Genomic DNA, 15250 nt, shown 5'->3' with positions numbered 1-15250 from the left:
TACTAATTCTTAGCCACATATTAAAGGCAAATAAATGAGAAAAGGTAGATCTTGTAAATATCCTCCTATAAGCAACATATATCAATGCTTGTAGATAAGCCCATAGATAAGATTATCTTTCTGTTCGCTTAACAGAATGTACATGGTAGTTCAGAGTCAGCTAAGTTAAGGGCTAAGTTATTAATGCCAGTTTATTACTTATGAGTGGGTTGTTCCAGCTGATTTTCTGCTTCATAGGAGAGGATTACTAGCCTCCCTTAGGCTAGGTCCTCTCCCTTCTGCTGCTCAATGATCAAACCCCTGAATTCATCCCAAGGCTACTCAGACCTCTGGCCTCTATTAGCCAGCACTCAGTTTCCTCTACAAGGGGAAATGCCAGGAGCTGACAGCATATTCTTCACTTGCTCTTGCCTCTAGGATGATTGGCAGTGGAGGGTTTCTCAGCTTAGCAGTACTGCTGATTTCCACCTCACTGCGGGGCTCCTTTGTGCATGAGGCTGTCAGGAACTCCTGGACATGAGTATGTGAGGGACTTCTCTGAGCCCAGCCCAAAAATCATGATAAAGAGGTGGATGTAGAATCAGAGCCATAAGCAGCAAAGCTGAGTATTTCTTCAGTTTCTGTCTCTGGCTAGTTCTTAGCACACTATTACAATCAATTGTATGACCCTTGGGCAAATTATGCATCTTTAGTTTTTCTCACCTATAAGGAAAATAATAAAAGTAGAAACTTCAGTTGACACAAAATGTGTAATGTACCAGAAAAGTAAAATGAATAAATGCATATTCTTGCATGCTAGCTCTCCTTTCTGTCTCATAAGCCGTTGCAACTCTCTACTAAAATTAGTCACCAAATTGTTATATTATAAAGGCACACACCTTCTTAAAGGAGAAATTAGTGTAGCACAGCATATAAGCAAACAGTAATTTTTGGTGAAGTTTTTATATACCTTTGAATAATAAGCAGAAAATAAAGCATGCTTTTTTAGCTTTATGTTAATAAACTTTTAAATGAAAGTCATTATTAACCAAAGATAAAAATAGAAAGAAAATGTCCCAAGCCAATTGTTTAAGGTACAAGGTAGGGTTTGGTGTATAAATCATACCACTTACCTCTCCCACTTAGTCCAAATCTTCATCACAGGTTCTATACAAGAAAATTGAATCAAATGTGGGTCAGACTTCAGCTAGATTGATGGTAAAGCTTGATTGGACAACGCATCAGGGACTTGAGTCCAAAATGAGATCTCCTTCTTCTACAAGGATGGCCAGGTCCACTTAGTCAACCTGATTTGATTTATCAACTGGATATCGGAAGAGATAGGTGAGCCACTGTACCTGAGGAGAGGTGGTTTCCTCTGTGGGGTGGGGTAAGAACAGGTAGGGGAAAGGGGAGTCAGTGAAGGAAAAAGGGGGAAAAAAATGGCGGAAACTTCTTCCACCAGAACTCCTGAGGACGCTGTTGTATCTTAGAGATACAGGGCTAGGTGCCAAATGATGATCCTTACGTTATCACCTGCCACAGTCATAGATATGATACATTTGCTTGATTGATACACTTGGGGTCAGAGCTGTTCTTGGACAAGTTGGGATTTTTTTGCCAGTAAGAACATTTAGTGGAGAACCCATCTTTTATTTAAAATTCTCTAAGATATTCAGTCTCATGAGTTAATAAGGAAGAGTGAATAATAAGTTATTTAGCATCAACTTTATACCGGCACTTTACATATATTATCTCATTCTCTTCCTATCCAAATCGTATGACAGATACTGTCACAAATATTGTACTGAAGAGGAACCCAACACCAAGGTCATGTAGATGGAAAGAGGCGGAGACAGGATTGAGGTCCAGCTATGGCTGGTCTCAAAGCTGTTAGAGCAGACTGTTTATGTCCAGTTGGTGAAAACAAAAACAGGCACATTCACATGCTTATAATGTATAATCAACCAAACTGTGGAACTGGGAAATATAGTCTGGCTGAAAGAATCCCATTCATTTTCCAGCAAGTATTTCCCTGGTGTATCTGCCATTTCATGGCGTTTCTCTGTGCTCATTTCAAATTATTATTTTTTAAAATCAGAGCTCACCATCTTTGTCAGGTATTATCTGATGGTACTGAGTACCACCCACACCCTTCAAAGCTCTCCCATGAAGGAGCTAAAACCCAGGAAATTACATTCCCCAAACTCAGTATAACTGAGGGCAGGTGTGAGTGAAGACTGAGTGTACAGGGCTTCCAGGCTTCCTCCTGAATACAAGCCAAGCCAACGCTGTAGACAGACAGGATCATCTGTTTCTTTGGGTCTTCTGCCCTTCTGGATACTCTGAAAGCCTGCAGAGCCCTCTCTTTTCTTTCTTCCTTTTAGCTCTTCGAATGCTTGTGTAAGCCTCTAATTTTCTATATTAAATTTGTTCCTGCTTTTAAAAAAAATCTATCCTAGGGGCTGTCAAATGAGAGCACACAGGACAATTCTGAATTCTGGCTCATGGTCTGTTTTTGTAAATGCAGATTTATAAGGACCCAGGTACACCTACCGATTTATGTGTTGTCTGTGGCTGGTTTTCCTCTGCAATGTCAGAGTTGAGTAGTTGCTACAAGAGACCAAAGGACCCATAAGGTAGATAGAATAATGGCCTCCAAAGATATCCTTGTCCTAATTCTAGGAATTTATGAATGTTCATTTACATGGCAAAAGGGACTTTGCAGATGTGATTAAATTAAGGATTTGAGATGGAAAAATCATCCCAGATTATCTGGGTGAGCCCAGTATCAGGGTCAGGAAAGGAGAGGTTTAAAGATGCTATGCTGCTGGCTCCAGAGGGAAGAAGGGGCCATAATCTATGGAATGTAGGTGGTCTTGGAGCTGGAAAATGTAAGGAAACATATTCTCCCCTAAAGCCTCTAAAAGGAGCACAGCCTTGCCAACACTTTGATTGTAGGTCTTCTGACTTCCAGAACCGTGAAATACAAATTTGTGTTGTTTTCAGCCACTACGTTTGTGGTAATTTATTATAGCAGCACTAGGAAACTAATGCAGTTAAGTGTAAAGCCTAAAATATTTACTATCTGGCCCTTACAGAGTAAATTTGCTAACTCCATTTCTGCTAAACACAAATGGCCCTGATTAGTGATAGAATCTTATTTTCTGGGTCAATGAACAAAGAAGGTTCTCATTGGGCAAAGACTGCCATGTCCTTTACCTAAAGACCCGCATATTGTCATTAGTAATAATTACCCAGATCTCACTGGAAAAGCACTTTAAAAAAATCTTTTGTTCCTATCTTCTCTTAATTTTATATGAACCTTTAAAAAATTTTAGTCTTTATTGCATTGATTTTTAGGAAATATATATATTCTGGATAGTAATTGTCTATGATACATGTTCCAAATAATTCTTTTTCTTGTGTTTAACATTGTATTTTTTATGTAGATGAGTTTATAATTGCTATGTAGGAAAATGTATCAGTCTTGTGTTTTAAGAAACTATTTCTCTTCCTAAGGTCATAATATTTTCCTGTAATTCTAATATCTAAATTTTTTTCATGTTTAGATCTATAATATAACAGAAAAACATTTTATAAAGCATTTTTTATTGAAATAACACTTTTCGGCAAGGGAGAAAAAAAATAACCATTCATTGAAAATTCGGTTACTGCAACATTGATATGAAATGCCAATTTTGTCAATCTCACTGGGGAAGCATTTTGAAAAAAGTATCTGTTTTTTCCATTGACTGTTCAACATATGTATTCTTCATCCCTCTTACATCTGCCCAGTTACCACATTTTCCTTATGGGGCTTCTCCAATCCCACCATTTTCCTTCCATTCTAATGCATTCAGATGATCTTTCTTGCTCATGACCTTGGTCAGGCCTCTCCTACCATTTGCTTCCATTTTCTCTTAGCATAAAAGTCTGATACTTCACTGACCACACAGTATGACTTTCAATTATTTCCCTCTCCTTCGTCTGCTTCCTGCACCTTTTGTTATCCATCATGTTGCTTCCTGTTTAACTTTTCTGGTCATTATTCCAAATGCTTCACAATTTCCAAAAAAGCCTATAGTATACAATTTAGAATAGCACATACCTGTCCCTCTCTGATCATTCGTTTCCTGCTAACACTCTCTACTGACCACCAAAAAGGAAGTGCTTGGGTGACATATCTTTGAATTATACAGGACAGATTGGCAACTACCAAAAATTTTCTCCGCACAGATTGATCGTCTCAGACAATTCTAAAAACACATCTGTCCCCAGTGACTTAATTTGCTTGATAGTAAATCCATTGTAATCTACTCAGATAACAAGTTGCTATTTATATCAAACTTGTATCCAATTCTGAGATGTTAAATATAGGATCCTCCACATATCCTGACACTCATTTCTAATAAAACATGGCGTACATGGGAATGAACGTTTAAGTTTATAGAGAACCAGCTGCAAGGCAAAAGGGTTTAAAGCACCAGGTCATAAGAAAGCCACAAGAAAGGCCTCTATTTCTAAACTAAATAGAGAATTAAAATTTTTCAGAGCTAGGAAAGACCTTACAGATCATCATCCACTGCAATCCTTCTTATCCTAGAAATGAGGGAACTGACCCAATTTGAGAACCCAGATGACTCGTTCAAAGTCCCACAGCCAGCCAGGGCAGAGAGTCAAGCTGGAGCCCCAGGTTTCTGACTTCAGCCTGCAGGTCAGGGCTCTTCCTACCATACCCTGAAGCAGCACCAGAGCATCCGCTATGGACACCAATGGTTCCATCCATTTTCTCAAAACAAACTTACTACATTTAGAAGATCAGAAAAACACGTTGTACTATATCCACTAAACAACCAGCCCTGAATGTTGATAAGTACTTTTGTGTGTGAAAGTGTGTCTGTTGGAGGGGTTGACAGAATGACCACTGCAAATAACCTGAGTAGTGGACTTTAAAATATGAGGAAAAAAGGGTCTTTGTTTTATCAAAAGAAAAGTCATTCCAGAAAATTTTCTAAATCCAATGTTACGGATAAGTAGCCTAAGTTGGGGATGTTACAAAGGATAAATTGGACCAGGGTTGTCTCGTTGCTGTTGATTTTCTATTTATCTCAAGAGTCTTTGCAAAGAGACATGTTTCATTCTGAACAAGTGTCAGTGACATTAATTAAGAAAAAGTAGTGGGGAAAGGAAACTACAGTGGTGTGTTAACTTGTCACTGGTTCTCTAGTACCTTAAGCACTTTATCTGACGAGCTCCTTTTCCTTCTAACTTAGATGAAAGTTTACAGTCTAACAACAGACAGGGATTGCCAACATAAGGAAACATAACTTCATTTTGAAGACTATCTGTAAAAACCCATGACTGTTATGTTTAACATTTGACTAAATTTTGACCACATATAGCATAAACTACCATTCAGATGTTTCCGTATACTACTATTCCACTTAATATGACCAACCATTGAATGTGGACGCATACATGTAACAATAAGGAGAGAAATCACAGTGTTATAATAATTTCACATAACAAAATGTCACCTGAGTAATTTTATAACTGTATCAATTAGCTTTATGTCTAAGAGATGTGGTTCATTAACTTATTAATTATTCATTGAAAGATTAGTCACATTTAAGGACAGAAATACCAGGTACAAAGACAATGTAATATAAGTCACACTTCACTAAAATGACAGAATGCAGTAAAATATTTTATGTTACATATTATCCCTCTATTATCATACTGTGTCAGCCTAATAAAATTAGTAGTGAAACCCTACTTTGTATCTTTAAATTTCAGGGTCTGATATTATTCAAGTTTTTAAAACATTTGTTGAAAAATACTGAGTGAGGATCTGTTTATGTGCCTAGCAATGTGCCTGGCTCTGGGGGAAAAACAAGGCGTTGGATGTGATCCCTGCATTCAGAAACATAGTTAATTCTCTTTCTGCAGATTGTAACCATGATCTTTTTAACACTGCTTCTAGCTGGCCAAAGCCCCCATTGAAGGTATGATGGCAGGCAGTGTCTGACCAAGAGGTATGTGGAGTCAAACTGCGCACACTTAGTATCCCTCACTGTACAGAATAGATATGTTCCATCTAAGTGAGCCATAAGTTCTATTCTCTATAAAGTAGATCTTATTTTCATACTTTTACATTTCTCTATAAATTATAGCTTATCTTCCTACTTTCACAGTGTATACGTAGAAATTCCCTTATTGAGAAAAAAAAGAATAGATTGAAATTTTGGTGACGGATTGATACGCACTGCACAGTGTAGTAGAAAAGTCACTAGTCGTGAAAAGGGGAGACTTGAGTGCTAGCCAGGGGGCCATGTAATTTATAGCCCGTATCAGGACACCACTGAGAGTGAACGGGGTGCTGCTACCAATTATGTCAGGACCATGCATATAAACTGAGACTGTCCCTGGAAAACCTGGACATAAACTCATCCTACTTCTCCCCCCAGGTCTGCCATGCATAAACTATTCATGGATGAGTAGTCAGTTCAAGATATACTACTTCTTAAAATGTTCCACTGGCTTTCCTTCATTATTAGAATAAAATCTAAAGTCCTTCCTTACCAAGACCTGCATGGCCCTCTTCAGTCAGTCGAGGCTCAGAGTAACTGACATCTCCTTGGCCTTGAACATTCCTCCCAGACAGCTTCAGGGCTCCATCCTTCTCTTCATTCAGGTCTCCTTCAAATGTAACCTCTCAGAGGCACCTTTCCTGACATCCTACATAAAACAGCAACTCTTCGCACACAGGTACTTCTGTTATTCTGTTTTTCTCTTCTTAACAATCTACTACTTGACTTACGCTACGTATCTATTTACCGTTTGTCTCTAGGATGTTAGATATGTGAAGTCAGGAACTACTTCTTGTTCAATATTTCATTACATCTCCAGGACCGACAAGAGCATCTGACATTTTAGCAGCACTTGATAAATATTCGTTAAATAAATGTTGACTGGATGAAAGTATTCATAAAAACACAGACACTAATTCCTTATGTTCTGTAAAAAGGAGTCTGAAATACCTGGTATTTAATTTCCAGTCTGTGAATCTTAAGTGTTGGCATTGAATTAGGTGCAGTGTTTCTACAGGATCTTTAAGAGCCTTTCAAGTGTTACCTGTTTTCCAGTTCTTTTCTCAGCTTCTGCATGCACAGACTCTGTACTCTCATAGCTGATACAGACCTTAATGATAGCTCTTCTCATATGAGCCATCACCAGTCAGAAAAGGATCAAGACACAAGAGAGCAAAGTGTACTTTGGCAGCTAAATAGGAAATCTGGTATGGGCAGAATGGGGTAAATTGACAGTGGAAATTCAGGCAGAAGTTAGATATTGGAGGCCAAGTTTTGTAAGACAAATTAGCAATTTGTATTTATCCTAAGGCAATGGGTGGTCATTAAAGAATTTTAAACTGAGGAGTGATGGGATCAGAGTTGCATCTGCAAAGGATAAACCTGGCTGGCTTGTAAAGTATAAAGTGTAGGATACCAAGACTAGCCTCAGGGAAGCCCTTTTTAAAGCATTCACTGCAACTGTCCCATCTTAAATGATCCTGGCCTGAGTAAGGGTGAGGAAAAAGGATCCGGGATGGATCACCTCTTTGCATCTCTTTCTCCCTCTATCTCAATCTCTCTCTCTCTTTTAATGATTTTATTGCTTCTCTAGATTCAGCTATTTCTATGAAAGGAAACAAAATACATTGCAGCTCTCTGTAGTAGATATACCATAAGCATAGCAACTCAGGAACTGGATTAGTTACTCTAAATTCATGCTTTCTTTCCAGATTGTACCAAATTACCTTTTTTTTAAATGACATTCTTAGTGAAGTAGATTAATAAATTTAAGGTATAAGATAAAACAATGTTGTTATAGCCCAAAGTCATTAGTTAGCCTATCATTTCAGTAGTTTGTGAACGCTCTGATACCCCATAGACCTATTAAAGGGGTCCAAAGAATCCTGTTTAAGAACCTCTGCTCCAAAAGAGTGGTGATGACTGAATACCTGGTTCCTGGGTAGGTGTGTTTAAATTAAGACCGTCATGATAGGAATCATATAGGATATGTGCTTCAATGTTTATTTGAGCAACACTTGTTTTCTGACACCCTCTGGTGCCTGGTTTACAGCCAGTGGGTCCCAGAGTATACAGCCCTTCTTCTCCTCCTTTCCCCAATTCTCATTTTGTGTGTGTGTGTGTGTGTGTGTGTGTGTGTGTATATACATGCATGTTGTATGCATATGTTTGTGTGTATATACACATATTTTGAGAGAGAGAGAGAGAGAGATTGAGATAGAGGGAGAAAGAGAATATTTTCTCTCTCCAGAATAGAAAAGATGATGTATGACATATGAAATGATTCAGAGATGTGAGGCTTATTCTATATTCTGAAAGCACCTGGTACGTCTACCGTTTACAGAGTTTCTTCTTTTGCAAGACAGAGTTACCAGTTAAAATGCAAAAGATGCTGGAGGGCTAATCCACTAGTCTTTTACCTCAAGTAGTTGATTACATTAGTTCTGTCATCTGTGGGTAGGGGGGCTTTAAGGATAAGTGATGTACAGGAAGTAATTTATCAGAACAATGTAATAATATACATTCACTAAAGAATATTTAGAAAACTCAAGTAAGTACAAAGAGGAAAACTTAAATCATAATTCCATCAATCAGATATAAACACTTAATATTTTAATAATGTACTCTTATATTTCATATTTGGTCTTTAAAAATTCTTTTAAATGGCTATAGAATATTCCACTTTCTGGACATAACACAAGTAGGTAAAAAGTCCCCAATATCAAAACTTTCAATTTTTAATTATCATAATGTAGCAATGGTTATTTTGTAGTTAAATATAAATGTGGAGTTGCTGTGTGAAAGAATTTATGCACTCCAAGATCTTTAATACATTTTACAAAATAGGTGGCATCTCCTTAAAACTCATCAGCAGTGTGTGAAAATACCCATTTAGTCAAATCTTTGTTAAATTGGGGAATTTTTGTTTAATGCCTGCCAAGGTGGTAGATGAAAGTGGTGCTCTGCTATTTTTTTAAGTCAATTTCTTTGACTGCTAGTGAGACTGGCATATTTTTTAATAAGATGCCATGATGGTGAAGCAGCAGAATGACTGCCTCCCTCCTTCAAGACTAAGCCGAGGAACACACATAAACAACTGAGTGAAGGGGCTGTGTTGAGCTGGTGTTGGAGGGATGCGGCTTTGACCTGAGACAAGAAGCAGCAAGGCGAAGCTCTGGGGGGATACTAAGAAGAGAATTGTTGGAGTTCATGCCTTGCTTCTTCTTCATCCTTACCTTAGGACAGAGAAGTGCTTGATGACCTCTACCCTCAAAAGTGAGATCAGGGCAGAGTATAAGGAGCTGAGAGAAACGAGTGGGGATTGGCCAACTCAGGCATCCACACCCAAAAGGCTGGTTAAATGTTTATATAACTACAATATATAACATAACTACGATAAATATCAGTGAATTAAACTTACCTGATATAGCTGTGCAGATGAAGCGTATGTAAAACGTAAAGACACAAAAATGAAGAAAAGGATAGAAAATAACGTATCAGTCAAATGTTAACCTAAAGAAACTGCTGCAACCTAATATCAGACGAAATAAGTTTAGAACAACAAAAAAATTATGCTTACAAAGGGGCATGGCATCATGGTAAAAAATCAATTTACCAAAAAGATACAGCAATTTTCAACATCTTTACAGCCAATAAAATAGCCTTAAATATTTTTTTAAAAATGGGTAAGTTTGCAGAGAGCGCTTATAAATACTATCATAGTGATAGCAACATACTTCTTTTGATTATTGATAGACTGAGCAGACGTAAAAACACTAAGGATATAGAAGATCTGAACATCACATTTTAAAACTTGATCTAATTGACATATAGAAGGTTCTGAGCAAAATACATCATATATATGATACATATTGATACATATATACATATCATACATATACGATGTGTGTGTAAGAAAGATCTAATAGATCTGTGTAGTCTTAACAATTAAGTTTAAAGTTAATATGAAAACAGTAAATAGAAACAAAAACACAACAATTTAATATATTCCATGTGTTAATCTGTGGAAGCCAATAAAAGATAAAAGATATTTCAAGGGAAATGGTATAGTCATAAATACTCCAAATTGAGAAGCTAACTGCCATAATTACAGGTAAAGTAGATATTATAGAGTGTTATCAACAATCATATTCCAATATTTTTAAAACTTACATTTAAAAATTCTAAGCATAAAATTTTAGCTGATAAATCAAACAATAAAGTTACTATACCTCAACCAAGTGGCGTATATCCAAGATATGCAAGGCTGGTTTAATATTAGAAAAAAAATATGAACGTCTTATAGATGCAGGACAGGCATTTTATATAATTAAATGCTTATTCAAGATAAAAAAAAAAAGACCTCTTAGTAAATAAGAGGAAATTCCTTTAACCTGATAGAGGTCTTATCTTTTTAAACAGATACTCTTCAAACATCATCTTAAATGAAGAAATAAATGTCAGATGTGATTGCCCTTATAATCAGGAATGAGGCAAAAAAGTCCACTATCCCCATTTCTATTCAAGATAATAAAATTCCGTTTTGAACCTATTTGATCAGGAAACATAAGTTTCATAATTCCATGTCAGGGAGATTATGGATGCACACAATCTCTTATACATTGATCATTGACTTGTAACTTGGTAAAACCACTGTGGAAAATAGAAGGATGTTCTGTCTCAAAGCTGAACATTCATGTACCTTCGAACCTAGGTATGCAGATAACGCCTTGCCCACGCCCCATAGGAGAGCGGCACAAGAATGTTCATAGCAGCACTGTTTACGATAGCAAGAACCTGGAAAGAATGCAAATGCATATCAATAGGAGCAAAAAGAATGACCTGTTGCAGTAGAGCATGACATCCTTTATAGGAAGATAAAAACAACTAAAATAAAATTCTGTTTCTAGGAATACAAGTAAATGCAATGAAATAAAGCACTACATAAAAGGAAACAGGGAAATGACAAAGACAAGATTCAGGATGACAGTTTCTCAGGTGGTGGTGGGGAGGCAAGAGAACAGGATTGGAGGAACTACATGGTAACATGTAGGTTATTGTCAGGTCCTACCTTCGCTTTGTGTGGTGGGTTCATGGATGCTTATTACGTTATTAAAAATAATTATTGTAGCTAAATAACTGAAAACTTAGCATACATGGGTCAATGATGAGGTATGTCATAAATTTATGATTAATCTAATTCTACATACCTGAAGTTCAAGGAGAAAAATATAAGATTTTTAGCTATTTGAGTGCCAGAAAATGGTAAGGTAGCAAAAGGACACAGATAACTGGAGGGGCATTGAAAACAAACTTTACTTTTTTCATGTATTTGCCTAGTATTTACCCCACATAGAGCACCCAGGACATTGATGAACACAGGCATAAGTGCACTAACTTACCATCAGTGCTATAAGAAATAGCTAGGTTAATCTCTCCAACCCTTAGTTCTCATCTCAAGTAGTACATAAATATAGTATGTGAAACATTTTGGAAGGATAAATATCACAGAGACTTTGAAAGGTGCTATAAATAATTATGCATTTGCCTATTCATTAATATATCCAACAAACATATTAAGCCACAGCTCTGTATCCAGATATATTTGAGGCACTGGCGATACAAAGGTGGAGGGGTACAGCCCATATTCCAGAGGGGCCCCATTATACAAAGGAGACCACATGTTGACCAATATAATAAAGCCAAAAACCATAACTCCTGGGGTCAAAATATTTAAAATTAGAACTTTTTTCAGAAAATTCAGAGACAGACATCATCATTGTAGTTACACTAGAGGGATCTATGTTGGAACGTAAAAGAAGGAATGACTACCTAGGATAATCAGGGAGGACTTCATGGTGGAAGTGACCATGGTTCTTTGGAGTTATCTTATTAAATGACCTAAAGTGCACTATAAAGAATAAATGGAGTTTGCCAACCAAATAAGAGAAGGCACAATATGTACAAAACCATGGAGGTATGATAGCATATGGTATATCCTGGGAGTTTTTAAACTCTGCTTTGCTAAAGCCTAGGTATTATGGGGGAAGTGAATAGTGAAAGTAAGTCAGTTATCTTGGCCCTTTGGTCTGGCCCAGCCTACCACATTATTTCAAAGTAGCATCCCCATTAGTAACATGAAGATAGACAGTATTATATACAGGCTTACTGTTAGCTTGACCCCTGCTACTGAAATATTATTTTCCCCAGTTAAACTATTATTGATTTTCTAAATCACAGTTTGCCTTAGGAACTATAATACTATGGTTGAAGTTTCTTACTCTTTTCCATGCTGACTTCTCAAGCTTTTCCATGTTTTTTAAAATACATCTTAGCTATTTGATAAATGAAAAATGGTTTCTCATTACAGCTTTAAATTTAGCACTCAAATTTAGCTTCTTCCAACAAAAGACTTTGTGTAAAAACAACTTCTGATGTCCTTCAAGCCAGCTCATATTTGAAAGCGTGGGTGAGGGTAATCAAGTGAGGACCTCTAACAAACCTCTTCCCCTCACCTATGCAGTAACAAATCCGTGACTGCTGAAATACGCTCCGCAGGTCACGGGGAGCTGTACATCTTTCACCGCCATGCCTCCATGACTGGAGGCTGCTCATTCACTCCCAAAGCTGACCTGAACTTGCCTAGCAACAGGATGTAGTTGCTAATGGTAACCATTGTGGGGAAATGTTTGTTCTTGTGTTTGGGGTCTTTGTCTTTTCAGAAACACAACAGTTTGATAGACTTTATGAGTGGCAATGTCTCACCACCTAACCCATTCCGTTCTTTCGCCTCCTTTGCATGTACAAATTTAGAAATTTCCTCAGTAGAAGCAGTTTACTTTTGAGGATTGGCCTCATCCTTGATTTGAATATCTAAACTACTTTTTTCACCTAGACCAAAAATAGATGTAAGTCTTACCAAGTCTTATTGGAACTGACTACCCTCCCACATGGGCCCCGCCTGTGAGTTCTCAGGTGTGGCCACATAAGCCATATGGAACCTGAACTCTAAACAAAATTTTTAAAATAACAGTAATTCAGAAAGCAGTAAAATTCATTTGAAAATGTGCTGTAGAAGCATTTATCAACATGTTGAAGTGAGGTTGAAAGATCTTCAGTTTGAAATGCTTTGCTTTAGAGCAAGGTTTCTCAACCTCAGCACTCCACATTGTAGGCTGGATAATTCTTTGTTGTGGAGGACTGTCCTGGGCATTGGAGGATATTTAGCAGTATCTCTTGTATCTACGCACTAGAAGCAAGGAGCAGCCCATCTCCCAGTTGAGACAACCAAAAATGTCTTCAGGCATTCCCAAATGTTTGGGTAATCCTTGGGAGCAAGATTAACCTCGGTTGAAAACTGCTAATTTAAAATACTCAACTTAAAGACAGAATTTTTAGATGTAGAATTATTAGCCAAACAAGCAAAGCAGGCATAATTGATGGAAAGATGAATGAGAATTTAAAATTTGTCTTAGAAAATGGCTCAAAACACCAAAACTCAATTAAAGCTTCTATAGTGCTTATAGAGGACTAAAAACAAACAAACAAGCAAAAAAAGGCCGATATATGGAATACCAGTGCCTAGAATCGTGTTGACAATTAAGAAAAAAATATTTAGACCAATTTATTTTCCACTAGTTCATGCATGTGGAATCAGTTTTTGTCCTTTGCCTAAGTCTTGTCTGTTACTCCAGCTATGGTGAATTCTGATGGTTATTACTGACTGGTCAGTAGGTTTCTGTATCCTGCTATACTTTAGGTTTCAGCCAGGAGTTTTATATAATTGACCATATGAGGAAACCAGGATACACTCAGAAATTAAAGTATGATGCTATCACAACTTCCTGATATTGAGGGTCATGTTATGGCTATACAGGAGAATGCCTTGGTTTGTTGGAAACCCACTAAAATATTAGGATGATGAGGGCTGCTTATCATGATCACGTGGGCCCCTTACTCTCCAATCGTTGAGGAAAAATGTCCTTCATACTGTAATTGTAACTTCTCTGTAAGTTTGACATTGTTTTGAGCGTTCAAAATATAAAAATTTCGCTCTGTACATAGGCAAAATAGAAGGAAGAGGGAAATTATGTAAATAATGTGGGTGTTGTCACTAAATAAACTTAGCCTTAACTGAGCATGAGCTGAGAAGCGTGAATGCGTTCTTCTCTCAGTAGGTTTCGGTTCCCTACATGACTCTTACAGTATGAACATCTTGACACATTTACATTTCACTGGCAATTTCAATAATTATCAAGGGTAATTTATTTTACTATATGCGAGTTTTTCTTTATACATTACTTTCAGAAGTTATTCTCATAATGAGATGCAACCAGGAAAGAATGAAGAAAACCAAAACTAGAATATGTCGGTGGAAGTTAAGGGAGGAGAGAGTCTTGAGAGGATGACAGTGTATTAAATGCTAAGGGGGTTAAAGGCAGGCTGGGGCCCGTGCAGACACAGCACAGCATTGGGGCAGCGTTGGTCTGAAACCTGGGCTGGCTCATTCTTGACCTACTTAGGGAAGGCTGTCTGTAAAGGGGAGAAACTTCCAGCGGCCCCAGTATGTCTAGCCAGATCTCCTTTTATTAGGGGCTGCTAACCACCTCCATGGATGGTGAAGAGTTTGGTAAATGTACCAGTAGATTAGGAGTTTGGGATTAACATATACACAGTACTACATATAGAATAGACAGTCAAGGACCTACTTTTTAGCTCAGGAAACTCAGTATTCTGTAATAACCTATATGGGAAAAGAATCTGTAAAAGAATGAATATATGTATATGCATAGCTGAATCACCTTGCTGTATACCTAAAACTAACGCAACATTGTAAATCAGCTACACTCCAATATAAAATAAAAATAAAAAACAGTGTACCAGCAGAACCATCCGTGGAAGGCAAAAACCTTTCAGATTAGTAGCTTTTAGATTAGTCACTAAAAGGGTATCAATGGCTTTGGCCAGAACAATTCCAGTGGAGCAATGGCAGTGGGTTAAAGAGGTGAAAATGCAGAGAACTTGCATGTAGATGATTCTTTCAAGGCACCAGGTTGGGAAGAGGGAAAAGTGTAGATAACACCTGTGGAGGGGCATAAGCTTGACAGAGGAATTTTGTTGTTTGTTTTTTATGGGATGAGAGAAGCTTAAGTGTGTTTAAATGTAGTGGGAGAAAAATC

The sequence above is a fragment of the Delphinapterus leucas genome, chromosome 2 (genome assembly GCF_059928025.1).
Source record: "Delphinapterus leucas isolate spDelLeu-1000000601 "Yukka" chromosome 2, BTC_Dleu_Yukka2, whole genome shotgun sequence".
NCBI classification, from domain to species: domain Eukaryota; kingdom Metazoa; phylum Chordata; class Mammalia; order Artiodactyla; family Monodontidae; genus Delphinapterus; species Delphinapterus leucas.
This window is presented reverse-complemented; position numbering follows the sequence as displayed.